We start from the raw sequence: 27,287 nt of genomic DNA, 5'->3' as shown, positions 1-27,287 counted from the left end.
TGGGGCCATGGATGACTTTTCAATGTTCACACATCTGAGACCTTCATGTAGAACATTTCTATACGGGCATGTCTATACAGGGGCATCTTTGTGTTTTCTGGGAAATTAAGCTCTCTTGTCAACGTGGCAGAAAAAGAAATCACTTGTATTTAAGTAAGCAGTAATTTTTAATCATTCTTATTCAACACATCTGACCCAGCAGTTCCCAGCTGCAACTTTGGAAAAAACACAGAGGACTATGCTTACACCTGTGGTATAGTTTAGGGCAAAAGAAGAGTTGTGGAAAATTCTTACCTAAAAATATCTGTAGTACAGAACTTACATAAATATGTATTACTGTGCGTTGGAGAAGCAGTCAGCACTCTGAGGGACGTATTACACGGAGAGTAAAATTGGAAAATTTAAAATTCTGACCAGGAGGAACAAATACAAACAACTTGACTTTAGTATCAACTCCAATTGTTTATATTCACCAAAACTTCACTCTGCAAGTATTATGTGTTGACTGCTACACACTATTTTATGTAATTTAACCCTCACCTCAACTCTAGGAATTAACTGCTATGCTTCTAAGGAATTTTAAAGAGGTTAAGTAACTGGCGAAATCAAGACTTAAACCCAGATCTTCGTGCCTCTAGTGCCTCATACACCACTGTTTCACAAAACGCTGTAGAGCTGTAAATAAAATATAGATCCCATTTCTCAAACAAAATTTTAGCCCACGTAAAGAAAAAAAATCTAGTTACACTGTGTGTCTTCTTTGTTTACAACAGTATACCGTTTGATTTTTAAATCAAAAATTCACCTTTAACCTTACCTCTTAGTTCTAGACAGAAACGGATGGATGGGAACAAGAAAAGGGAAGATTTTTAAATTATTTTACTAATGAAAAAAGAAAAACACCTAAAACATCCTACAAAACCGAAAACAAAAACCTTACTGAATTCGGTTTCACTTGGCACCTTCACTCTAAATAGTAAACATCAGTCACGATGAATTTTTTACCAAGACAGAGATGTTCTCCATATATTTACATCTGTACGTAGGGGAAAAATGTATAGTATTTTTGGCGTGTGTACACATTCTTCCTCACTACGCAGTTTCACCAAAATGAGGGAGTATTGTATTCTATTACTGGTCTTTCATATTCTTACTTCTCACGCCAACAGGTCCGCTTTTATACATACCACCACCTATTTCAACTTGAGGAACATACAACTTACCACAACACAAAAGAAATCCAAAAGTATTACGCATATCAAAAACAGGGACGATCATCAATAAGCAAATCTCTACCCCATCTAAGGTTGGTAAAGTCCTCTCGGTTCGAGGCTGGGTAAGTAGAGCCCAACGCCTCCCCCGCCGTCAATAGCTCGCTCATTAAATATCTTACTCGTGACACTGCCCGGCAGGGCTCAGGATCGAAGAGGAGGCCGCCAAAGACCAAAATAGGGCTCAAGCCCCTTGCCCTGACCCGCCGCTCGTCCGTAAAGAAGACGCACAACCTGCCCCCTCCACCCGTCACAAACTCCACCGTCGGACGAAAGGCCACCGACAGAGGAGGCCTGCGCCCAGCCCCCCTTCGTACCCGCGGTCCCGGATCACGGTCCTCCGCCCATCTCGAGAGGAAGGAAGCGGCCTCGGCGTCACCAGGCCTGCACTTCGTTTCCTCCCCTCCCCCACCAGCGGCCTTGACTAGAACCACCTCCCTAAGAGGGAGAAGCCCGAGCTCCGCAGTTTATTACCCTCGCTCCCGAGCTGGTACTGAACAGGGCGCGTCCCGCTCCCAGCGATCACACCACCGCCTTCCTGCTGGAGTTCTAGGCCTCTAACCGAGGCAGAACAGTAGTAAGACAAACACAATGGCGCCCGCCCCTCTCCCGAATCCGGCGCAGAACCAGCCGCCACCGTTAAATGCCCCTCCCTTCTCCTCCTCCCACTTCGCGGACTCCGCCGACTTCTCGCGAGAGTGGGGACGCTGCGTGGATCCGAGAGCTGCGGGAGGGTTCGACGTACCCCACCACGGGGTGGTGCTCTGACTGCGGCAACCGTTGAAGGGCTGCCCCCGGGGAGGCAGCGAGGCGCCATCGGTAAGCGGCTGCGGCTGGTCGGCCGGCGGGCTGGCGGCTGGGCCGACGAGTGTGCGGGTCCCGGGAGCCGGGCTCTGGAGGCCAGGCCCTAGTTGACCGCCCTCAGCTGACTGGCAAAGGGCGAGAGGGGCGATCCAACCCTGCCGCTGCTGAGCGCCCGAGTCCGCGCCACAGGCGCTTGCCCCCCGGCACACCTGCCAGGCCCACTGCTTGAAATTCCGCCCATCTTTTTTTTTTTTTTTTTTTTTTTTTGCGCTTGGTGAGTGGCGCAGTGAACGTTTACTGACTTGAATCAAACACTGCCTTTTCCGACCTCCCCTCCTCCCATTCCCTGCCTGCCCTATGTGATGGCTGCGAGCCCTCCCCTTTACGGGTTAGAGCGGATTTATCCGGGACTGTTCGTTCTTCGTGGTGATTCAGTGTTTCTGGTGGTGTACTTTTGCAGTCGTCTTTTAAAATCGTGATACTAATCTTTGGTAGTGTAGCTACAGGTTTTACAGTAAAAACGCATCCATTTAAAAAAGAGGGAGGAAAATTGTGAGGTAAATGGTCTGATGAGAATGAGAAGAAACTTTAAAACACTGTAAATGTGATAAACCAAGATGTAAATGAATACTAATGAATAAAAACAAGTAGGTTAGAGGAAAAAGCCACAATTTCTGTGGAGTTAGGTGATAACGTAGGCTTTGAATAATGTATCAAACAAAACTTCACCGATAAAAATAAGTTACTGAAACTTGGAGGCATACTGATGGCACTTGATTTGGAAACTGACCTATTTAATTAGGTTGTTTTAAGCAATTCATTAGCTCTAAATAAAATTAATAAATGAAGTATGAAATTTATATTATTTCTTTGTCATTTCATTTGGAGGGTGTGCACTGTCAGTATCATCCCTATTTCACTGTGTCTTGGAGACTAACAGATTGTCCATTTTCACTATTGTAAATTGTAAAATATTACAGATTATTATTATTTAAAATTGGCACATAAATGCCAGTGTAACTTTAAAATATGATTTGAAGATTAACCATCTGGTATGGGATAAAGTGAATAGAGATTAAGTTTGAGAAAATTAATTTGCCCTTTATAGAAAACTGATTTTTTTTTTCTCCAGCCTGTCTGAGTGTAAACCTGTAGCATTGTGACTATGGGTATACACACTCTGAAGCACCAGACTGCATGGGTTCAAATATCAGCCTTGCCTCTTACTGCCTTTGTTGTCTTGAGCAATTCCTTAACCTTGGGTTAATAAGAGTACCTATAACCCATAGGGTTGTTGAGAGGATTAAAAGAAAATGCATCAGTTTCCGGAACATAGTAAACATTCCATAATTGTTAGCTACATTCCATGTCTAAATCACTACTAATATTATCTTTCTGGGGCTTATTACATAGGTCCCTTAAACAGCCTCTTCTCAAGTACACTCTACGTGAAGAGGAATGACTGCACCATTTTGCTGAGCTACCAATTAGACCTGGTAGAGGTAACTTTTCTACAGTACCCCCAAACCTGGCAAGGATGGTTCAGATTTTGGCAGATTATAGCTTCATCCCCACCCAACACTGATAATATCAGCAGAGGTGAGTGTGGCACCAATTTCCTATGCTAAACACCTTTCAGACTCCAGTTTCTTGTTGATGCTAGTAAATAAAGGCCACAAATAAGTATGTTTTTATTCTTTAAGAAGTATTAGTTGATACAGTTTTTCAATGTACTTTCTCTGATTTGAGTTTCCAGATAATTATCATTATCAGCAAATACTGAGATTTTCTGTGTTAAAGACAATTTGATAGGAAGTGTAGATACAAGTAGGTACGATAGTAACTATATTTTCTGAACTTAAAATCAGGACCGATGATTTGACAGGCAAAATACTTGAAATTAGAGCTGTTCTGACCAATGTAGACCCCATGGTTGCCTTTTTTGCACAGAGTTCCCCCACTTGACCTACCTTTGCTGATCTTTCTATCCTTATGACCAACTCTAACACTCCTTTTTGTATCTAAATATCTTTGTTCACCTCTTGGCACACCAACATACTAGTTTCCATTTTTGAACTTGACTTCTCTAAATTTAAGGTCTTCTTTACTGTTACTAATTTTCCGCCTTCTACTTTATAAATTTATCAATCTTTGGTCATGGTCATAATAACCCTTTACTCTAATGCTTAAATATTTCTTCAACTACCTAATAGGTTAGAATTCTCTTTCAGATACTGAATTTCAAAGTTCCCATTCTCCCTACTTTTTATCATTCACAACCTAATGTAAGAAACTTCTCTATAGCAAGGGCAATTTTATAGATATTCTTTATTTTACATAAATAATGTGATCTTGAAAAGATATAGTTATATTTGCTTTTTGTAAATCAAATCATTTTAAAATGTAGGTTATTTCTTAAACTTTTGAGAAACAACTGGTAATACGTGGAAATGAGATAAGAGTGCTTATAGGGAGGTCCCTGAATTGAAAATAAAGGATGACAATTTCTTCTTCAATGGGAATTTTATTGATCTCTGGAGAAAGGAACCTTGTGGTATCGACCAAATTGAGGATTTACTATTTAAACTTACAGGTAAATTTAAAAATATGGTATTTGTTATTATTTAATAAGTCTATAGATTGAAGACTCTTCCTTCTAAGCTGTAAATCTTTGATGTAAAAAATTTTTTATTTTAAAAATAATAAACCCCCTGATAGAGATTTTGTGAATTTTAATTTCCCCTTACCAATTTTAATTGAAAGGTGCCATATTTAATAAATGAGCATCTAAGACATTCTGTTGGTTGACTTCTGTTGGATTAGCAGCAATAATTTTCAATCCCCAAAGCCAGTAGATAAAACTTCTCTGAGAAACTCTTAAACTTAAGCTTATGGTCTAGATCTCATTGGTTCTAGGAAGATCATTGCTGCTCACATTGCTGATCCAGAACATCTGGCCTGGTCAGGAATAATTCTCAGTTTATAGGACACTTAGAATCCATATGTGAAGCACTGTTCACACTACCTAAAATGTTGAGTTTTTAATAAAAGCAGCTATCTTTTATTATTATCCAACCAAGATTGGAAAACTATGGTATACAGGCCGAATCTAATTCACCACCTGTTATTGTAAATAGTTTTATTGGAACACAGCCAGGCCCATTGGTTTATATATTGTCCGTGTAGTTTATATATTGTCTGTGTATTAGTCAGGATTCTCCAGAGAAACAACCAATTGTATACAATACCTGTCTTCACTACAATGCCTAAGTTAGCATTTGATTAAAGAACTTGATACTCTAGTCTCGCCAACTTAACACATAAAATTAACCATTGCAGTCTATGACTGCTTTCAGCCTACAGTGGCAGAGTTGAGTAGTTGTGATAGAGATGATATGGCCCCGATGACCTAAAGTATTTACTATTTGGTTTTTCATAGAAAGTTTGCTGACCCCTGGAGTAAACCATAAAACCAGATTGAATTTACCCCTGTTTCTTTAATACAGTCAAGCTAAACACATACATACAACTTCAGATTGATAATAATCAAGGACTATACTCTGCCTCCACGGCCACTTTGGACTACATTTTGTGAGATTGCAAGCAGAAGCAGATCTAAATACTGATACTGATATAAATTCCTTGGATATGCCCTCTGGCAAGTCTGGTTGCAACATCCTTTTTAATCTTTTTCTTTTTTTTTCATGTCCACGCTTGTGTAGAACTTTATAACAGTGTATGTATGTGATTATACATACTAGCTATTTTAGTAGACTGTTTCTTTTGCTTTTTTTTCCCTCCTTTTCTTTTCTTTTTTTCTTTTCTTCCCTTTTCTTTTCCTTTTTAATTTAGCTCTCCCACCTTCATTTCCTACTCCATAAGCATTCTTGCAAAATTAGTGAGTATCCGTCTGCATTTTTTCTGCACAGTCATACAGTGTTAAAAGAATAGTTATTTAACACACAGGTGCAGAGAGAGAAATACTCATGTAGAGATTTTTATGTTTTATAAAACAGCATCACATTTCAATATGCATATTCATCTTAATTTTTCAATCAAAAGTACTTTTTTCTCTAAATCCCTATTTATATTGGTTGTTTATCCTTTTTTTTTTTTTCAGGGTCATAGGTATTACTACTCTGTCCTGGGTTCTCAGTGTTTTTTTAAACTCTATTGTCTGTTGACTTGCCATTTATTATCTTTTGCTGTAGATACATTCATATGGTAAAACATGTCTGTAATTTTTATAACTTTTGGGTTTCTAGCTTAGCTTAAAACAGTATTACCTATCCCTAGGTTGTATCATGTAATATCCTAGATTTTCTAGATTATGTTTAATTAAACTCAAACTGATGTTTGTATATGAAATGAGATAATAGGATCCAATTTTATTTTCTTCTCAATGGATAGCCACTTTTGCCAGGAGCATTCCTTAAATAATCTGTTCTTTGTGATTAGAAAGATTACTTTTATCATACATTGAATTTTCAAGTGTATGCTGGATTTATTTCTGGATTTTCTATTTTGAAAATGGTACTATTCAGAACTATTAACTATGCAGAAAACTAAATATCGTTTAGTTCCCTTTGGAATCTTTTTTGTGTATTAATACTGTTCTGCATTTCTGTCACCTACATATTCAATTATAAGAAATGATAACTATTTCCTCCAGAATCACCCAATATACTTAACCACCTTGCATTATACTGTGCCTGTTATACTACCAGCCTGCCTAGTAATTATCTTAATTTCTTTTTTCTACTATTCTTGTTTCCTTTACTCAGCAATTTGCTAAAGCCATTGAATACACTTTAGGTATTTAAAAACATCTCATCAATACTTTTTTATATCATAATAATTTTTTAAAACCTATATGCATACACACGTACATACTACTTAGCTTCTTAAATAACCTATTCTCTATCCCAGAGTCCGATCTAAGTTTTTTTACAGTGGAGCCTTAGCCACTCTTGACAAGTTGGCCATTTGCACCATGGACAATATAGAAGAAATCCTACATTTTTCTCTATTATGTCATCATAAAAAGTATGAAACTGGTAATGTGCTTTAAATATTTCACTTAGATTTAATGTTTGTAATTCTTAGCTTTAGCACATCACATAAACATGTTGGTGGTGATTGATTTTGTTGCTGTGGTTTGAATATTGTTCTCTTCAAAGCTAAGAACTCTTCAGTTTAAAAATTATATTTTAATTTAGTTTTTAGAGGATATTAATTCACTACTTTTTTGTTTTGTTTTCATACAGTTAATTTTGCCCAAATTTGTAGGAAGGCTTTTCTCAGGAAAGTGATTGTTTCATTGTTTTTCAAGTCCATTTAGTAAGATATTTTTAAATCTTATGAAGTTTGTCTCAAATAGTTACTTGAATTGAAGATTTTGAACATGTATTTGCACATTAGTGTCATAGGATATGACTGAACATATACAATATAATTTTAATGAATATTTGGTTTTCTCCTATGTCATTTAACATTCTTATAAATAAATTAATATGAGCATTTTGGTAGGTTGATAACTAAATGTTTTCCTGGTACATTAATTTTGCTACTAGTCACAGCAATACAAATTGCTAGAGTACTTCTAAAATACAATTATTTTTATGAAGTTGTATACCAGGATTTTAATAGGCCTTGTTAATAACTTTTCATCTGAATAAATAAGATGCTAATCAAATTATGGCATTAAAAATTAACTGGGTAGATGAAAATTTGTATCTAAAAAGTTTGAGTAAAGAGTTTAAAGGTAAATTTTAATAATTCTTCTTGATTTTGTCCAGAAATCAAAATGTTAGTGTTTAGTCTTACCTGTGCTTGGAAGAAAGCCACATAGAAACTATTGCCATTTCTTCTCTTTATTAAAGAAAAATGTACACAAAGAAATAAATATACTACAGCACTTCTAAATCAACTGAAGTAAGAGAAAAGCAACTCTTAGACATTGATAGAAGTGTTCACGCCTTGTTTAGAAGACTTGTTTCCTTGCTCTCAGAACCACGTTTGAAATTTAAGCTTTCTTCACAGCAAAATTGGCATAGACTATCTTTGCAATATTCCTAACTTATTTTATACAGGAAAAGAATGTGTGGTGGAAAAGAAATGAACAAAAATTATTAGTATAAGGTAGATGAAAGAAGAAAAATGCTTTTAAGATAAATAGAATGTGAAGTAGATTTTTAGAATACAGAACTATTAAATAGAACTATTAAAACATTTTAAAGTACTAGTAAGAGAACATTTCCATTTTTCCTGAAGTTTAAAAAAATATTTTGAATTTCACATTCCATCATTTCCTATAGATGAATGAGTTAATTGCCTTTATTTATGAAAAAACAAATGACACAGGTCTCCAGTCCCTAGGAAGGGGACTATATATTCCTGTTAAAAATGAAGGAATAGTGGTTCCATTTTCCAGTTTCACATAAAAAGCTTAGAAGTCCTCACTGTATCCAAACAACAAGTAAAAAGATGGAACATACTGAAAATCAACAACTCTTCTTGGCTCCATTAGAGAGGGGAGGTGGCAAACCACTGCCCTCAAGATTGGAGAATCAGACAGACATTTGAATACAAGGAGTTCTGGCTTATGGAGTAGAGACTCAGGAGCTGAAGCCACCACAGGAAGCAGGGCTAGATAAGAAAACCTGTAGTATAACTGAAGAATTGCCAGTAACAGGATGGCCCCCACAATATTGTGAGATTTACCTCCAGCAGCTCAACCAGATTTCCACAATCAGTATCAAAGAAAAATCCCTTCAGACTTCTGGCAGGAAGAAAGGAAAAGGAACCATTCTGAAATACTCCAGAGAATCTGTTTTTAACAAACCCTGCCCTCAGGGAATCTAGTTAACTAGAACCTAACCTGCTGAGGTATTATCAGAGCCTAACTAACCTAGGAAAGAGAATATGCAACTCTAGCCATTTTGTCCCACCTAGGGAGGTAGGAAAAAAAAAAGACAGAAACTCTTGTGAAGTTTATAGTCCAGAGGCATAAGCTCACTAAAAGACTGAGACCTAATCATAGGACTATAGAATGCTTTCCCTCCCCCCACACCTTACCACTACATTCATAAAGGCCTGTTAATGGCAGTTTCTTTTACTCGATATATTGTATCTGGCTATCAAGAAAAAATTACAAGACGTACCAAAAGGCAAAAAGCACAATTTGAAGAAACAGAGCAAGCATTAGAACCAGACATGGCAGAGATTTTGGAATTATCAGTACAGGAATTTAAAACAACTATGATTGATATGCTAAAGGCTCTAGTGGATAAAGTAGACAGCATGCAAAAACATCCAAGCAGTGTAAGAGACATGAACGTCCTAGGAGAGAACCAAAAAGAAATGCTAGAGATAAATACTGTAATAGAAATGAAGAATGTCTTTGATAAATTTATTAGTAGACTGGACATGTATCTGAGGAAATCATCTCTGAACTAAAAGATATATCAGTAGAACCCTTGAAAACCAAAAATCAAGGAGAACAGAAACTTAAAAAAAAAAAAACCTAAAAACCAACCAAACAAAAAAAATCAGAACAGAATACCCAAATGTTACCTGAAAACTGGGCTCAACCCTTGGTGGGTGTTGAGCCAAAAGACACAACCAAGCCAAAGATCAGGAGAAGGAAGGATTTATTAATTGCAGCAAGTAAGGAGAACACTGGGGATCTTTCCCAAAACACTGCCTTCCTTATCAGCAAAATTGGGAAAGTTTTAAGCTAAAGGTACATGCATATTCGTGAAGAGGCTTGAGTAGGAGAATTCAGCATAGAATTGGGACAAAGGTCCATAGAATCCAAGCTTTAATTGATTGAAGTCAAAGGATCAAAAAAAGTCAGCAACAGCATCTCTTAGGTTCCAGCTGATCTGGTCATTGAGCACTTGAGGCTAATCTTTACCTTTGAAATAGAATTGGGAGTCTTCACAGCAGATACATTATCTTTGCTATTGTTACTTCTCTTGCCTGATAACAGCTTTTTGTTCCTGCATTCTTTTGTTCCCTTTATATCGTTAATTATTGAGACCTGTTCAAGGACAAGCATTGTAGCCAGGCTTAGATCACAAAATGGCTTAGGCCAAAATGGCTTTCCTTATGTCAAGAAAGCCATGCCTGGTTCTCTTTCTTTAGGGACTCCCCCTATCCTATCTGCTTATACAAAGGCTGTAGGACAACTAGAAAAGGTTTAACATAGTCAGGTGTAATGGGACTATCAGAAGGAGAAGAAAGAAATGAACAGAAGAAATATTTGAAACAAAAATTACTGAGTATTTCTACCAAATAAATGTTGCACACCAAACCACAGATCTAGGAAGCTCAGAGAACACCAAGCAGGTCAATGTCCCCCCAAACTGTACTTCAGCATATTACTTTCAAATTATAATTATCAAAGATAAAGGAAAAGTCCTGAAAAAGGACAGAGTTAAAAAACACCTTACCTATAAAGGAATGAAATAAGAATTATATCCAACGTCTCCTCAGAAACTATGCCAACAAGAAGAGTATAATGAAATGTTTAAAGTGTTGAGAGAAAAAACCTCACCAACCTAGAATTCTGTATCATGTGAAATTACCTTCAAAACTGAAAGGAAAATTGACAAACATAAATTGAGAGAATTTGTTGCCAGTGGACCTGCCTTGCAAAAAAATGTTAAAAGAAGTTCTGTACAGAGAAAGAAAATAATATAATTCAGAAACTCAGATCTACATAAAGAAAGGAAGACCATCAAAGAAGGAAAAAGTAAAGGTGAAACAAGAACTTTTATTTTCCTTATTCTTAATTGAGGTAACAGCAGTTTGTTCAAAGTAATAATACCAACAGTACATTCAATTATGTATAGTTATGTATATGTCATATTATGTGTATATAGATATATGCTTATGTATTCTCAAATATAAGTGAAATGAATAATAGCAATGATCCAAGGGAAGGGTGGAAGGAATTGGGATTATTTTGTTATGAGGTATACTACCTGTGATGTGGTGTAGTATAATTTGAAAGTTGATTTGGGTTGTTGTAAATATATATTGAAAACTCTAAGACAACCAATAAAAAAGCAAAAAAACCCAAACAAACAAGAAACAACCCTATAACTGATATACTAAGAAAGGAGGGGAAATGGAAACATGTAAAGTACTCATTTAAAACCACAAGAAGTACATAAGAGAATACTATAAACAGTTATATGTCAACAAATTAGACAACCTAGAAGAAATGGACAAGTTTCTAGAAACATGCAGCCTACCTAAACTGAATCAAGAAGAAATAGATAATTTGAACAGATTGATCACTAGAAGTAAAATTGAATTTGTAATTTAAAAACTCTCTGCAAACAAAAGTCAGGGACCAGATGGCTTCACTGGGAAATTCTACCAAACATAGAAAAAACATACCTGTTCTTCTCAAACTCTTCCTGAAGATTAGAGGAGGGAACACTCCCAAAGTCATTTTATGAAGCCACCTCATACCAAAACCAGACAGAGACACTACCAAAAAAGAAAATTACTGACCGGTATCTTTGATAAATATAGATGTAAAAATTCTCAACAAATTATTAGCAAACTGAATCCAACAACACATAAAAGGGATCATATACCATAATCAAGTTGGATTCATTCCAGGGTCACAAGGATGGTTCAACATATGCAAATCAATCAATGTGATATACCACATCAACAGAAGAAGAGACAAAAACCACATGATCATCTCAAAAGATGCAGAAAAAGCCTTTTGATAAAATTCAACATCCATTCATGATAAAAACACTTGCAAAATGAGTGTAGAGGGAACATATCTCAACATAATAAAAGGTATATATGACAAACCCACAGCCAGCGTAATACTGAACAGTGGAAAACTGAGAGCCTTCCAGCTGAATTCTGAAACAAGACAAGGATACCCACTCTCACCACTTCTATTCAACATAGTATTGGAATTTCTAGCCACAGCAAACAAACAAGAAAAAGAAATAAAAATTTATTCCATCAGAAGAGAAGAGGTAAAGTTGTTGTTATATGCAGATGATACGATATACTATACAGAAAACCCTGAAGACTCCACACAAAAACTATTAGAACTGATAAATGAATTCCATAGCAGTATATGAGATTAATATACAGAAATCTGTTGCATTTCTTTACACTAACAATGAAACAGTAGAAAGAGAAAGTTAAAAAAAAAAATCCTGTTTAAAATCCCTTAAAAAAAATAACCTAGGAATAAATCTAACCAAGGAGCCGAAGACTTTTATGCTGAGAACTATAAAACATTGATAAAGGAAATCAAAGAGGATTCAAAGAAGTGGAAAGATATCCCATGCTCTTGGATTGGAAGAATTAGTATAGTTAAAAATGCCCATACTACCCAAGGCAACCTGCAGATTTAATGAGATCCCAATCGAATTACCCATGATATTTTTACAGAACTGAAACAATCCTAAACTTTACATGAAACCATAAAGACCCGAAATTGCCAAAGCAATTCTAGGAAAAAGAACAAATCTAGAGGCATAACCCTCCCAGGCTTCAGACAATACTACAAAGCCACAGTAATCAAAACAGTTATAATGGCACAGAAACAGACATATAGATCAATGGAACATAATTGAAAGCCCAGAAATAAACCTACACACCTACAATCAATTAATCTATGACAAAGGAGTCAAGAATTGACAATGGAGAAAAGAGAGTCTCTTCAGCAGGTGGTATTGGGAAAGCTAGACAGCTACATGTAAATTAATGAAGTTAGAATATTCTCTCAAACCATAAACAAAAATAAACTCAAAATGACTTAAAGACTTAAATTTGTAAGTTGTGATACCATAAAATTCCTAGAAGAGAACACAGGCAACACATCCTCTGACATGTCATAGCAATATTTTCTTAGGTCAGTCTCCCAAGGTAATCAAAATAAAAGCAAAACAAACAAATGGGACCTAATCAAACTTAAAAGCTTTTGCACACAAAGGAAGCCCTAAACAAAGCAAAAAGACAGTCTGTGGACTGGGAGAAAATATTTGCAAATGATGCAATGGACAAGGGACTAACTTCCAAAATATACAAACAGCTCATACAAATTCAATAACAAACAAGCAACCCAATAAAAAAAAGTAGGCAGAAGACCTAAATAGACATTTCTCCAATGAAGACATCCAGATGGCCAACAAGCCAGGAAAAAATGCTCAACATAGCTAATTATTAGAGAAATGCAAATCAAAATTACAATAAGGTGTCACCTCACACCAGTCAGAATGGCCACCATTCAAAAGTCCACAAATGATAAATGCTGGAGAGGCCGTAGAGAAAGAACAGAGAACCCTCCTACACTATTGATGAGAATGTAAACTGGTGCAGCCACTATGGAAACAGTATGGATATTCCTTAAAAAAACTCAAAATAGAGTTACTATATGATCCAGCAATCCCACTCCTGGGCTTATATCCAGAAAACATGAAAGCTCTAATTCAGAAAGATACATGCACCTCAGTGTTCATAGCAGCACTATTTCTAATAGCCAAGACATGGAAGCAACCTAAGTGTCCATCAGTAGATGAATGGATAAAGAAGATGTAGACTATACACATAATGTATGTGTGTACACAAATATATACACAATGGAACATAATGTGTTCACAAATATATACACAGTAGAATATTACTTAGCCATAAAAAAGAATGATATAGTGCCATTTGCAGCAATATGGAGGTACCTAGACATTATCATACTAAGTAAATCAGACAAAGTCAAATATATAATATTACTTTTATATGGAATCTAAAAATAGTACAAATAAACTTATGTACAAAACAGAAAGAGACTCACAGACATAGAAAAAAAACTTATGATTACCATAGGGGAAGTAGGGGAGGGGCAGGGGTAAATTAGGAGTATGAGATAGCAGATGCACACTACTGTATATAAAATAAACAACAGGGTTTTACTGTATGGCACAGAGAACTATATTAAATTCTAACCATTTTTTTTAATAACAGTATTGATGTACTTGGGTCTACTTAAATATTGATTTAATCTGTGCAATTCAAAAATCTCTAATGAAAGAGCACACTCAGTTTTGCAAGGGTTACTTGAGACTGTTCGTCAGTTGTATTTATGTCATCATATCCTCTGAGGATAATGGATATGTCTAACTCCATTCTACATTCCTTGCTCTATTGGTACATACTATTTCTAATATCAGGGATAACCAGAAGACAGTCCTTACAAGCTGTAGGCACTCAGTAAATGTTAAACAAATGAGCAAGCAAGAAGATATTGGGGTTTTGTTTTGTGTAAGATGCTTTAAAGTATTTAAGTGGTAGTTATCTGGGAGTAGTGCATATGCATTAAATACATTTTAGACAGTAAATATTGTTGCTGAGAAATCTTTAGTTCAAGATACTATTTAATTATATAAGAAATATTTATAGCCATTAGAAATTTTTAAATTATCTTTAGTGCTTTTTTTTTTACAATTGTAGAGTGAATAGACAGATTTTAACTCCCAAGAACATTAAAAAAGGAAACATTGATTCAGGGCATATTAAAAGTAAACCTACCATTATGTAGAAATGTAATAGGAAAGACTAAACATTATTACTACATTGAAGTAGCAGTAGCTCATATTAAAATATTTTTATATTAAGAAAAAAAGTAAACTGTAATACTATATAATGCATAGTATTTGATAGAAAGAAGTAAACATTCTTATATATATGATACAGCAGTACTTTTTAGTAAAATATTTTTATATTGAAGAGAATAGTGGATTGTTAGAGATACTCTTAGTTTCATAAGATACAATGAGTGCTTTTGCATTGATGGTTAGCATAGTAACATGTACTAGGCAAAATTATAATTATTGGTAATTTGCTTTGAGTCTTTTCATTCTAATATTCAAAGTATCTTACAAACACTAATTAAACCTTTCAAAACCTCTCTTATAATAGGTATTATCAAATTAATTACATATCTCATGAAAAAACAAAAGCTGAGAGTGGCAAGTGTATTTACTTAAGATCACATACTATTTAACAGATAGAAAATGAGTAGTTCCAAATTCCTGGTAATCAATTCTAACTTCTATATAAAATAAAATTAGTGCAGTAACACCTAAGGAATGCTGTTGTAGCTCCAAGAATAAAAATACAAAGTCATAGCAATTTAAAGAAATATCTTTACAAATAATAAATGATGGAGAGGATGTGGAGAAAAGGGAACCCTCCTACACTGTTGGTAAGAATGTAAATTGGTGCAGACAATGTGGAAAACAGAATGGAGTTTTCTCAAAAAACTAAAAACAGAACTACTGTATGATCCAGCAATTCCACTCCTGGGTATATATCTGGAAAAAAACAACAACACTAATTTGAAAAGTTACATGCACCCCAGTGTTCATAGCAACACTGTGTACAATAGCTAAGATATGGAAGCAACCCAGGTGCCAGTCAACAGACAAATGAATGGATAAAGAAGATGTGGTTTACGTATACAATGGAATATTACTCAATCAAAAAAAAGAATGAAATTCTGTCATTTGCAGCAGTGTGGATGGATCTAGAGAATATTATGCTTAGAGAAGTAAGTCAGACAGAGGAAGACAAATACTGTTTGATATCACTTATATGTGATATCTAAAAAAGAATACAAAACCAAAAGACAAATATAGAAAGCAAACTAATGGTTATCAAAAGAGATAGGGAAGGGGCAAGTTAGGGGTACGGAATTAAGAGATACCAACTACAGTGTATAAAATAAATAAGCAACAAGGATATATTATATAGCACAGGGAATTGTAGCCATTATCTTATAATAACTTTTAATGGAGTATATTCTGTAAAAATACTGAATCACTATGCTGTATACTTGAAACTAATATAATATTGTAAATCAACTGTATTTCAATTTAAAAATAATAATATCTTTACTAAATCAAGTATGCCAGTTTAATTTCTGTTAAGTATAGATAAATATATTTTTGTAAGATATTTGTATTTAAGGAGATAGTAATTTCACTTGCTATTTTATTTTTAATATCGTAGTCTTTGAGTTTTTGACATGGGTTCTGTTCTGGTAAGCAAACTCAAGAAAAGCCAAGAGTAGCATAGACTGTGAATCAAATAGTCTCTTGTGTAGGCTATATGATAAACTACTAATTTATTAAACTTGACTATTATAAGAAAAATAATTGTCTTAGTGGAAAAAGACAAGAAGTGGAAAAGACAAGACAAAAGAACTGGAAACAAAAGAAAGTAGTTTCTTTTGCATATAGGACTTTTACATTATTTTGAATTTTAGTTAACAGTGTTTTGCTTCCACTGTTGTCATCACTGATTAGATAGCATGTGATTTATTAACTGTTTTAATGTCATGGTAGGAGTATAATATCTTTAATTAGAATTCACCTTGTAGTATATTAACCATTGAGTTAATGAAGATTAACCAGTTGCAGTATTGTCCTCAAGTAATGTTACCATTGCAATGCTAGGTAGATATATCCCAGACCATTAAGAACCCAAAAGTCTTTAATCCAGGAAAAACAAACAAAATACTCATTAAAATATTAAAAGATTGACTGGGTAACTGAAATAATGGCAAATACATGAATCTGAATTTCCCTACACATCCTTCAAAAAACAAGAAGAGCATAAAACTAAACATAATCCATGTCTTAATGTAACTAGAACACAGAGAATGTTCAAAGTTCAGATTATCCCAAAAGTAAAAAAGTAAATACCAAATCATAGCAAGCCATCATACACACTCCTGTGTATCCAGTGTATATGAAGAACCTCTTCCAACTCAATGAGAGTAGAATAACCTAATTTTAAAGTGAGCAAAGGATTTAATAGACATTTCTCCATAGAGGACAAAACCTATGAACACATTAAAAGATGTTCAGTATCATCACTCATTCGGGAAATGCAAATCAATACCACTGGGATACAACTTCACATACATAGGATGGCTGTATCAAAAGACAAACAACATCAGGAGAGGGAAATAGCTCAGAGGTAGAGCACATGCCTAGCATGTACGAGGTCCTGGGTTCAATCCCAGTAGCTCCACTTGAAAAATGTATTAAAAAAAAAAAAAGAAATTAAGCAAGATAAGAAAAAATAAAGTAAAATAAAAAACAACATCAAGTGTTGGTGAGGATGTGGAAAATTAGAATTCTCATACATTGCTGGTGGGAATCTAAAATGGTTCATCTGCTTTGGAAAACAGTTTGATACTTCCTCAAAAAAGTTAACTGTAGTAACCATGTAACTCAGCAATATCATTCCTAGGTATATGCGAAAAATAATTGAAAACACATGTCACACAAAAACCATTAGATCAATGTTCAGAGCAGTGTTATTCATAATAGCCAAAATGTGGAAACAACCTAAATTTCTACCAATGGATGAATGAATAAGTAAAGTGTACAATATCCATACATAATAAAAAGTGATGAAGTTCTGCTACCGATTGCAACATAGATGAACCTTGAAAATGTTATGCTTAGTGAAAGAAGCACACACACACACAAAAACAGCAACAAAAGGTCGCATGATTCCATTTATATGAAATGTCCAGAATAAGAAAATCCACAGAGATAGAAAATAGATTAGTGGTTGCCAGGGACTGAGGAAAGCAGGAATTTGGAGTGACATCTAATGGGTACAAAATTTATTTTTGGAGTGATGAAAATTATCTGGAATTAGGTAGTGGTGATGGTTGTATAAACTTGTGAATATACTAAAAAACCACTGAATTATGAATTTTGTCTACCAGTTTTCTAGTACAACCACAGACTAGGTGAATTAAACAACAGAACTTATTTCTCATAGTTCTGGATGCTAGAAGTCTGAGATCAAGGTGTCAGCAGAGTTGATTTCATTCTGAGGCCTTGCTCCTTGGCTCACAGATGGCCGTGTTCTATGTCCTTACATGGTCGCCCCTTCATCTGTGTGTTGTCTGTGTCTTAATTTCCTCTTCTGATAAAAACATCAGTCATACTGGATTAGGGCCCATCCATATGTCCTTATTTTACTTTACTTCTTTAAAGGCCCTGTCTTAAAATAGTCACATTCGGAAGTACCAGGGGTTAAAACTTCAACATACGAATTTGGGAGAGGGCGTGGGGAACACAGTTCAGCCCATAACACTGTAAAAATGTGAATTTTATCGTATGTGAATTACATCTTAATTTCTTAAAATATTGTTAAGAACCTACTTTGTAAACCTCTCTCCAAATACAATTGAAAACTTAGATGAAAAAGGTAATTTCCAAGGTGAATATAGTTTATCAATATTGACCACATTTAAGATAGCCCAATTTCTGTAGAGGAAATAATGAAAGACATCAAGGAACTATCTTTTAAAAAAGCACCGGGCCCAGATGGTTCCACAGGGAAATTTTATGAAGCATTCAAAGACCAGGTAGTCTCAATGTGCTATAAATTATTTCAGAGTACTGAAAGTGGATAATACCAAAGACAGTACATAAAAGAAATTTATTAGACAACTATCAATTATTAGTACTGATGCAAAGTACTACATAAAAATATTAGCTAACAAATAATACAACATTAAGAAAATAATACACCATCAACATGTAGGATTTAGTCTAAGCACACAAAATTGGTTGAATAATAGGAAACCCATTAATGTAATACACCATACTAAAGAATATAAGGAGACAAATTATATATAGATGCTGAAATAACCTTCAGCAACCTTTAACACCTAATGAAAACACTCAACAAAATAGGAATTGATAGATATTTTCTTAACATCATTTTACTTAGTGGGAAACATTAGGGGCATTTTTTACTACTACCATCAGGAACAAGGCAAGGATATCTCGTAACTCCACTACTGTCCAACATTTTACTGGAGGTATCAGGCAAATATGCAATTAAATAAGAACAATCAGAAGAGGTAAAAAAAATAATTAGAAATTAAGAAGTAAAACTATCTATCTGCATATTTGCATATGTGGAAAACCTTAGAGCAAAGATCATCAAAGTATCCTGAAAGCCAAATCTGGTCACATTATTTTGTTGTGCATTGCTTGTAGCTACCTTTGCTCTGCACTGGCAGAATTGGATAGTTGTGATAGAAATGGTTTGGCGTACAAAGCTGGAAAAACTCTGTCTGACATTGTACAGAAAAAGTTTGTGGACTCTAGAGAATCAATAATAAAACTAACTCAAACAATAAAATAATTCAGTCACTAGCAAGCTATAAATTACCATTAGAACTCAATATTCCTTACATATACAAACATTTACCAGTTAGGGGATATAGTGTTAGGAAAAACCCCAGTTAAATAGCAACAAAAAAGATAAAATCCTGAAGAATAAATTTAACAAGTGTACAAAAACTAGTTGAGAAAAGCTTTAAAACACTTCTGAAAGACACAGAAATTAATTTGAACTGATGAAGAGACAATTCTCTAATCTATAATTTTAACATAATTTTGATAAAAATACATATATGCTTTTTTATAGAGCTAGACAAATTGATATGGAATTCATATGGAAATATAAATATGTAAGAATAGCCAGGAATTTTTTCAGGCAGGAATCATCAATGGATCCTACAACTAATGCATGAAGAGTTGATGACAAGGAGGATATTTTTGCAGTCTCCAAATAACCTCCCCACAAGATACTTACTATTTACTAACAGAAAAAGAATAGAAGCTTTATATTGGAGATATCGCCTTTATTACTATAAATTATTGTTATTAGTAATGGGACAGACACCATACATCCTGATAGGGTGCACTGAGAAGAATATAACATCACTTCTGTGGTATTCCTGCAAAAATATATAACCTGAACTTAAGAAACATCAGTCAAACCCAAACTGAGGGACGTTTCACAAAATAATGGCCTATTCTCTTCAAAAATGTCAAGGTCAGGAAAGACAAAGAATGAGGAACTTGTTCCAGATCAAAAAATACTAAAGATATACAACGATTAACTACAGTTCTTACCCTGGGATAGATCATAGGCCAGGACAGAAACAATGATTTATTTTATTATTTTATTCTATTTTTGTTATAAAGGACATTAGTGGAACAATTGGCGAAATGTGAAGTCCTGTAGATTGGATAGTACTGTGTTAATGATAATTACCTTATTTTGATGAAAGTACTTTTTAAAGAAATACATTGAAATATTTAGGAGTAAAGGGGGATGGTGTTTGCAGCTTGTTATCAAATTCAGAAAAAAATATCTGTAGTGGAGGAGAAAGAGACTAATAAAGCAAATGTGGTTTGCTTTAGCAAAATGTTAAAGATTTAGGGCACCCTGAAATGTATATAGAAATCCTTTGTACTTCTTAAAACATAGAAACTTTTTTACTTTGGAATAATTTAAGATTTCAGAAAAGTTGAAAAGATAGTACATCCCTCACCCAATTTAAGTTTCCTCCGATGTCATTTTAAATTACTATAGTATGTTTCTCAAAACTAAGAAACCAACATTGGTACATTACTATTAACTAACCTCAGACTTTTTTCAGATTTCACCCATTTTCCATGAATGTTCCTCTAAACTCCAGACTTTAATCACCTTTCACTAATTTTTCCTTTAATGTTCCTTTCTGCTCCAAGATCCAGTCCAGCGTACCACATTGCATTTATTCGTCATCTCTCCGATCTCTGGTCTGTGACGGTCTTGGTCTTTCCTTATTTTTCATGACTTTGACAGTTTTGAGCTGGTGAAATATTTCTAGGATGTCTCTCAACTTTGGTTAGTCTTATGTATTTCTCATAATTAGACTGAGGTTATGGATTTTTTAGAAAGAATACTACAGAGGTAAAGTGCCCTTCTCATCCCATTATATCAAAGAGTAGGTGCTATCAACAGGGTAACTTTAGAGATATACATCTTGGTTATGGAAGTATCGGCTCAGTTTCTCCTCTGTAACGTTCCAGCTTTTCCCAACTATATTTTTTAGGGAGTCCAGCCACTCTCAGGGGCAGTGGCAGGGGGCAGGTTAACCTTTACTTTCTAGACAGGATAGTTTCTACATTATGTGAATTCCTCTGTAAGAAAGATTTGACTCTTCTCCCCTGTTTATGTATCATTTATCTGTATTTGTATAGATTCATGTGTATTTTATTTTGGGGGTTATAATCTAATATATCCTTTATTTTGTCACTTGAATAGTTCCAGCTTTGACTAGCTGGAGTTCTGGTAAACTATAGCCTTTTGACATGTCCCCATCCTTTCAGTTTGTGAGCATTCCCTTGCTTTCTGGTACTACAAAATGATTCTGCCTTGTCTCGTATTTTCCCTGCCCAGCCCTACAATCTGCTATTTCTTTAGAGCCCTTGGGTTTTTAAATTGGAGAACAATATTTAGAAGCCGTGATCTCGGCACTGAGTGGTTTGTACTGTTTTGTAACTTCTCTGTAAGTCTGAAATCATTTCAAAGTAAAACATTTTTTTAAATTTAGTTAAAAGTTGTAAGAAGCACTTTGTATTTATTATTCTTAAGTGTTCTGCCTTAGTTAAACTATTTTGTCAGTTATCAAATGTTGCATTTTAAAATTCATAGATGCATATTCTTTCTAAATAAATTATACTTATATTTTACTTGGTATCTATAAATTATACTACAACCTCAGTAGACCATTTTTGGATATTTTATTTGCAGCTTTTTAATAGACTGGAAACACTTTGTCATATTTCCCTCTTATGAAAAACAGGGAGGTTTATGATTAAATTAATAAAACTTTACATTACAAAGCTAATGAGCAATCTAATTCAGCATGCATACATTAAAGAGTATAGTGGGGGCATAAGGATCTTGACATTACTCATATAATTCTTCCAGGCAATGATACCTCCATTCTCAAATTCTGCTTTAGTGAATAAGCGTGATGTGGACAGCTTGGCCTGTTTGACAGGAAATTCTACATATGAAAATTTCTTTGGGAAGGTTTTAAAAATACCTATTTGATCTATGACATATAAGAAGGTTCCTACTTTACCAGATGATTCTGGTTTGTATCTTAGAAAGTCATTTTAGAAAATAAATGATTTCTTCCAGGATATAAGAATGAATTTAAAAAAAGTGTGCAAATGAAGATATAGCTATGCTTTATCTCTTAGCGACACTGAGTATATTAATAAATAATACCAAAAGGAATATGAATAAGGACAGTTACAATGTAACAAAGATACAATTTGTACAGTCTAATCTCACTTTTATATAGATTTTCCTTGGTATCCACAGGGGATTGGTTCCAGGACTTTCTGAGAATACTAAAATCCACAAATGTTCAAGTCCCTTATATAAAATGGTATAATATTTACATACAACATACAGATGTGCATCCTCCTCTATACTTTAAATAATCTCTAAATTACTTATAATACCTTCGAATACCTAATACAATGTAAATGGTGTGTAAGTAGTTTCTGGCAAATGGCAAATTCAGGTTTTGCTTTTTGAAACTTTCTGGAATTTTTTTTTCAAATATTTTGACCCATGGTTGGTTGAGTCTATGGATATGGAACCCGTGGGTATGGAGGGCTTACTGTACATAGAAGATTTCTACATCATTGTCAGTCTGCAGGTTGCTACCATTGGTGTGTCATGAAATCAATTTAGTAAGTCACAACCAGCATTTTTTCAAATTAAACCAAATAGAATGGAAAATGTCAGTATTTAGCACATAATTAGTGTAACTACTATTACTGAAACATTTATTTCAAGTGTTTGTATTTGAGTGATTTCTAGGTTGTGATGTAAAATGCATTTCTTATTTTGAGTCTGAGTCAAAAAATAGTATTTGAAAAATATAGTTCTAGAATTGTAGATCAAGAACACTTACGAGTGGACCTCTCAGTAGTAGGAGAAGGGTTTTTGCAGTGAGAGGTTTTGGGAGAAAATGTCTGGAAGCTTTAACATCTTTCTACTCTTTGCACAAATAGTTCAGAGAAACAAGTTAACAAAATCATACAAAGTGCTGATCTAATTCGCAACTTCCAAACAAAGTACATCTTGTCAGATCTTCCCTACCATGATGTCCCTATCTCTTCATTTCTCTGTGGAAACTTCTGGAGCCTTTTATCAACTCCCTTGCTCCCACATTGCTACTTAAACCTTATTTCTCAGAGCTGGCTAAATGTGCTACTGGATTCTCCTGTGTTGCCATTTTTTCCACGACCTCTTCTTAAAATTTTATCTGCCCTTTTAATGTTTGAAATAAAAGAAGAGAGTCCAAGTATGTATTTACACTATTATAATCTAACATCGATGTCTAACAAATACTATAAAAGCAGAAAAACACAGACTTATTATCAAACAAGGGCCAGACACAAAACTGGAAGAATTAGCTTAATACAGCCGGTGACAAATAATATCTTAACAAATTTTCAACAAATGGACGCTTTCTCCTCCTCCTCTTCTTCCTCATCCTCCTCCTCTCCCTCCTTCTTCTCTTCCCCTCCTCCCTTCTTCCTACTATTCCTCTTCTTCTTCCTTCTCCTCCCCTTTTCCCCCTTTCCAAGATTAAGCTCCTTTCTGGTACTGATCATGGCCCAGAACTACCCCATCAGTCTTACGAAAAATCACACTTTTGGAAGGTAATAGTCCTAGGATTAAGAGTGCTACAGAACATTAATTTTTCCCTCAAGATAAAATAATTTTATAGAGATTGCACTTTGTTGAGAATAATTTCCCCTAAACCAGAGATGGAAAATTTGTTGTAGCTGGAGTCCCAACTCTGATTATGTAGTAGTGGCAAACTAGAACTGTATTGAGCATTCTGAGGCCATGTCAGGGCTCTACAGCAGTGTGCCTTGATTGATTATTGACATATTGCCATAAGCAGAGGAAGAGGAAATAGTGGACCAATTATTTGCCGTTTGCTTCCGATGTTTTTAAGTAAATTATGATGTATGCCCATGTTTAAAGGAAGTTTGATTATTCAGTCATTCTAGTTCATGGTTCCCATGTATAAGTAGGAATAATTGTCCTCTTAATACTAATTCCTGAATACTAATAAAGTGACTTAGGCATTGAAGGTGTTTATTTAAATTCTTACCCTTATGAAAGTTACATTTTCATGTCACATTTTCTGTATAAATATCTGACTTATGAAAGGCTTCTAATAGTAGATCAACTACATTAAAATTAGAAAAGAGCCTAGACACAAGTGCTTATGGACTCTGTATTCATAATCACCACAAACTGGAGACAACCCAAAAGTTCTTCAGTGCCTGAATGTATCAACAAACTATGGTACTTTTCTTTATATACTATACTATGCTACACACCATCCCATATAATAATAATATACTATAGAATACTGTTCAACAATAAAAAGGAATGAACTGTGGATACATTAGACAACCTGAATGAATCTCAAAGGCAACATGCTGAAATGAAGAAGCCATTCTCGAGAGGTTACATTTTGTATGATTCTCTTAATAAACTATACTTGAAAAAGCAAGCCTATATTGATAGAAAACAAATCAGTGGTTGCTAGGAGCTAGGTATTGTGGGAATGTGTGACTATACATGGATAGTACAAAGAATTTTGATAGTCCAGGGTGATAGAAGTGTTCTGTATTCTGATTGTGGTAGTAATAATATGAATCTGTACATGTGTTAAAATTTGTAGAATTATCTACCCCATTCATTATAATTTTAGGCAAATATTAGAAAAGAATGTGGAATAGTACTTTGAGTTAGCTTCATTGTAAGTGTGCTATAATATGTATTGAAAGGAAAATTCTGAGGATTAGAAGATTTAAGAAATTCTATATACAAAAAAACAAAACAAAAACCCCACCAGTGATAGCTATTTGGCATTTCGGGCTAGTATTTAGTGTCTAATGAACTCAATCTGTATTTTGTATGTACTTGTATTTTGTAATGGAAAGGGTATAAAATGTCTGCATTATTGATATTATTCTGTCATTATTTGGTTTAGTAAACTTGAGAAAGTCATTAAATTGTTCAGGACACTAGGTTCTTTTTCTATAGAATGAGAAGTTTGGATCCTGTCCTTTTGAAACTGAGATACTCCTATTAAGTATTTTACTCCAGAATATGTGTTTACCTTAATATATAGCATTAAGCAAAATAGATGCTCTAGGAAATGCTTTACGGTTTTTTTTTCTGATGGCTTCACATAGTTCCTGACATAATATTACATCCCCTAGTTGAAATAGCAAGACTCTAGATAATCTAATCTCTCTGCTAGCTGTAAATTGTTGATTTGTTTTAATTTTTTTCCAGATAACTTTTTTCAGTTTTCGTTTTTTAAGTATTCATTTTTAAATACTATGCAGACAGAAATTTAAGACCACTAGGTGGGGTTGTAAACAATACAGTGTTTATTGTTTGTCTTGTGCTCAGAAGTAACTTGATACAGTTTTAAGCGTAATTCCCTGAAAAGAGTGGAGAAAACAAAAATAAATGCACACAAGTACTTGTTTTTATCTTTCTAAATGTCAGTAATCTGGATTTGGGAAAAATTAATCTTCTCAATTAAGAATAAAGTCATCTGTGCTTAAATAGTATATTATGAAACCATGGTTTCTTTGAATGATTCCCCATTGTCACAATATGTGATATTCATTGTTTATAGGTTTACTTTGTCCTGCTACATATTTAATGATGGATGTGAAATCCGAAATAAAATTTAACAATTAAGATATTGTAACTTCTTCTTCTGGATTTTTCCATCCTCTTTTTGATATTATTAAAAAAAGAGTGATCATTTGTTTCTTTAAAGATACATCTAAAAATTGTGTTAATTTCATGGCTTAGTCATAATTTTTAGATTTATACATATACTTAGCAAAAACACAGTTACACAAAATATTAAGAATATCTTTAAAGAATTGCTTAAAACAAAACACCATTGTGCTATATTAAAAGACTATGCAGCCTCTTTAAAGAGTACTTAGGACAAAATTAGGGAAAGGGAAGGGCTTTTTTTCTTTCTTATCTCTGTAATAAGGGAAGTTGAAACCTTCTTATTTCCTGAGAATTGTCTTATCCCATACTGTATTTTTATTACTTTTCAAGCAAATCGACATGGTTATTGATAATTATATGAGCTCTGGTATCTATACATTATATCAATATTGAAGGTTCCCTGTCAGCACAGTACAGGACTTCTATCCCATAAGGGCTGACACCTTGTTTTCTTTTAAGAGTCTGTCTTAAATTTCTAGTTTTTCAGTGTTTCATCCTCAGTATTTTGACTTAGCTAAAATCAAAAGGCTTTAACATATATATTATAATTTATATAATTTATCCAATAGGGAAATTCATGCCAATTTCTGACATAATTGCAATTATTACATATTTGTGAAATTCTCAGGTAAAATCTAGCTCAGAAAAGGAGGTCTGAGACTATGATATAGTTAATATTTATATCCTGGATGAGTAAATGTAATAATTTTTAAGGGAATAACCCTTCTTGTAAGTGAATGTCCACTTTTTTGTGGAGGGGTTAGGTTTATTTATTTATTTATTTACTTTTAGAGAAGGTACTGGAGGTTGAACCCAGGACCTTGTGCATGCTAAGCATGCACTCTACCCCTTGAGCTATACCCTCCCTGGCGAATGTCCATTTTTTTAAGACTGTGATTAAAACATATATAACATAAAATTTACCATTCTATTTTAAAAAATTGTGGTAACAGTACATAACATAAATTTTACCATTTTTAACTGTGCAATTCAGTGGCATTAATGACATTCACACGGTTGTGCAACCATCCGCTGTTTCCGAAAGTTTTTCATCACCGCAAACAGAAACTCTGTAACTATTGAGCAATAAATCCCCATTTTTACCCAGCTACTGGTAACCTCTAATCTACTTTCGGTCTCTGAATTTGCCTTGAATGACTTGATTTTAGTATGATTGTATATTTTTAGATTTTCTACTTGGATGAAAAACATTTCATGTGGTAAAGGTCTACTGTTGTCATGTAGAAGAAATAAAATATAACACTGAACAGTACTGTGTACATATATTCAAACACAGATAGCTATAAAATATCGCAAAGAAGTCACTAGTATCTATAAGTTTACTAAACATCTTATCCTTAGGGTTTCCTAAGTATTTTCAGGATGAAGTGAGCTTACAACTATTTTGTATTATGATGTACTTTATCTTAAAACAAAAAGTAGGGAGCACGTGTACATACATACATACATATGTAATTA

General features: G+C 34.2%; 2 protein-coding genes across 13 annotated transcripts in view; one reads left to right on the top strand and one right to left on the bottom strand.

Annotated features, from left to right (window-relative positions):
- The window catches only part of MARCHF7 (membrane associated ring-CH-type finger 7), a 46,682-nt gene extending 44,757 nt beyond the window's left edge, over positions 1-1,925 (bottom strand). For 10 of the 11 annotated variants that reach the window (XR_006720528.2, XR_006720527.2, XR_006720530.2 and 7 more), the window contains exon 1: positions 1,746-1,925. The gene's annotated coding sequence lies outside the window, so the exon portion shown is untranslated. Of the gene's footprint in view, positions 1-1,588; positions 1,718-1,745 lie in introns of those variants that run through there. The other variant, XM_045507575.2, reaches the window with a different exon arrangement.
- A 23-nt stretch (positions 1,926-1,948) lies between these two features.
- BAZ2B (bromodomain adjacent to zinc finger domain 2B) overlaps positions 1,949-27,287 on the top strand; it is a 290,518-nt gene continuing 265,179 nt past the window's right edge. Inside the window, exons 1-2 of one of the 2 annotated variants that reach the window (XM_074363741.1) lie at positions 1,952-2,090; positions 3,489-3,674. The gene's annotated coding sequence lies outside the window, so the exon portion shown is untranslated. Of the gene's footprint in view, positions 2,091-3,488; positions 3,675-27,287 lie in introns of both variants that reach the window. The other variant, XM_074363742.1, reaches the window with a different exon arrangement.

This window comes from Camelus bactrianus, chromosome 5 (genome assembly GCF_048773025.1).
Source record: "Camelus bactrianus isolate YW-2024 breed Bactrian camel chromosome 5, ASM4877302v1, whole genome shotgun sequence".
In the NCBI taxonomy this organism is placed as follows: domain Eukaryota; kingdom Metazoa; phylum Chordata; class Mammalia; order Artiodactyla; family Camelidae; genus Camelus; species Camelus bactrianus.
The sequence above is the reverse complement of the archived record's forward strand: the minus strand, read 5'-3'. Positions and strand labels throughout refer to the sequence as shown.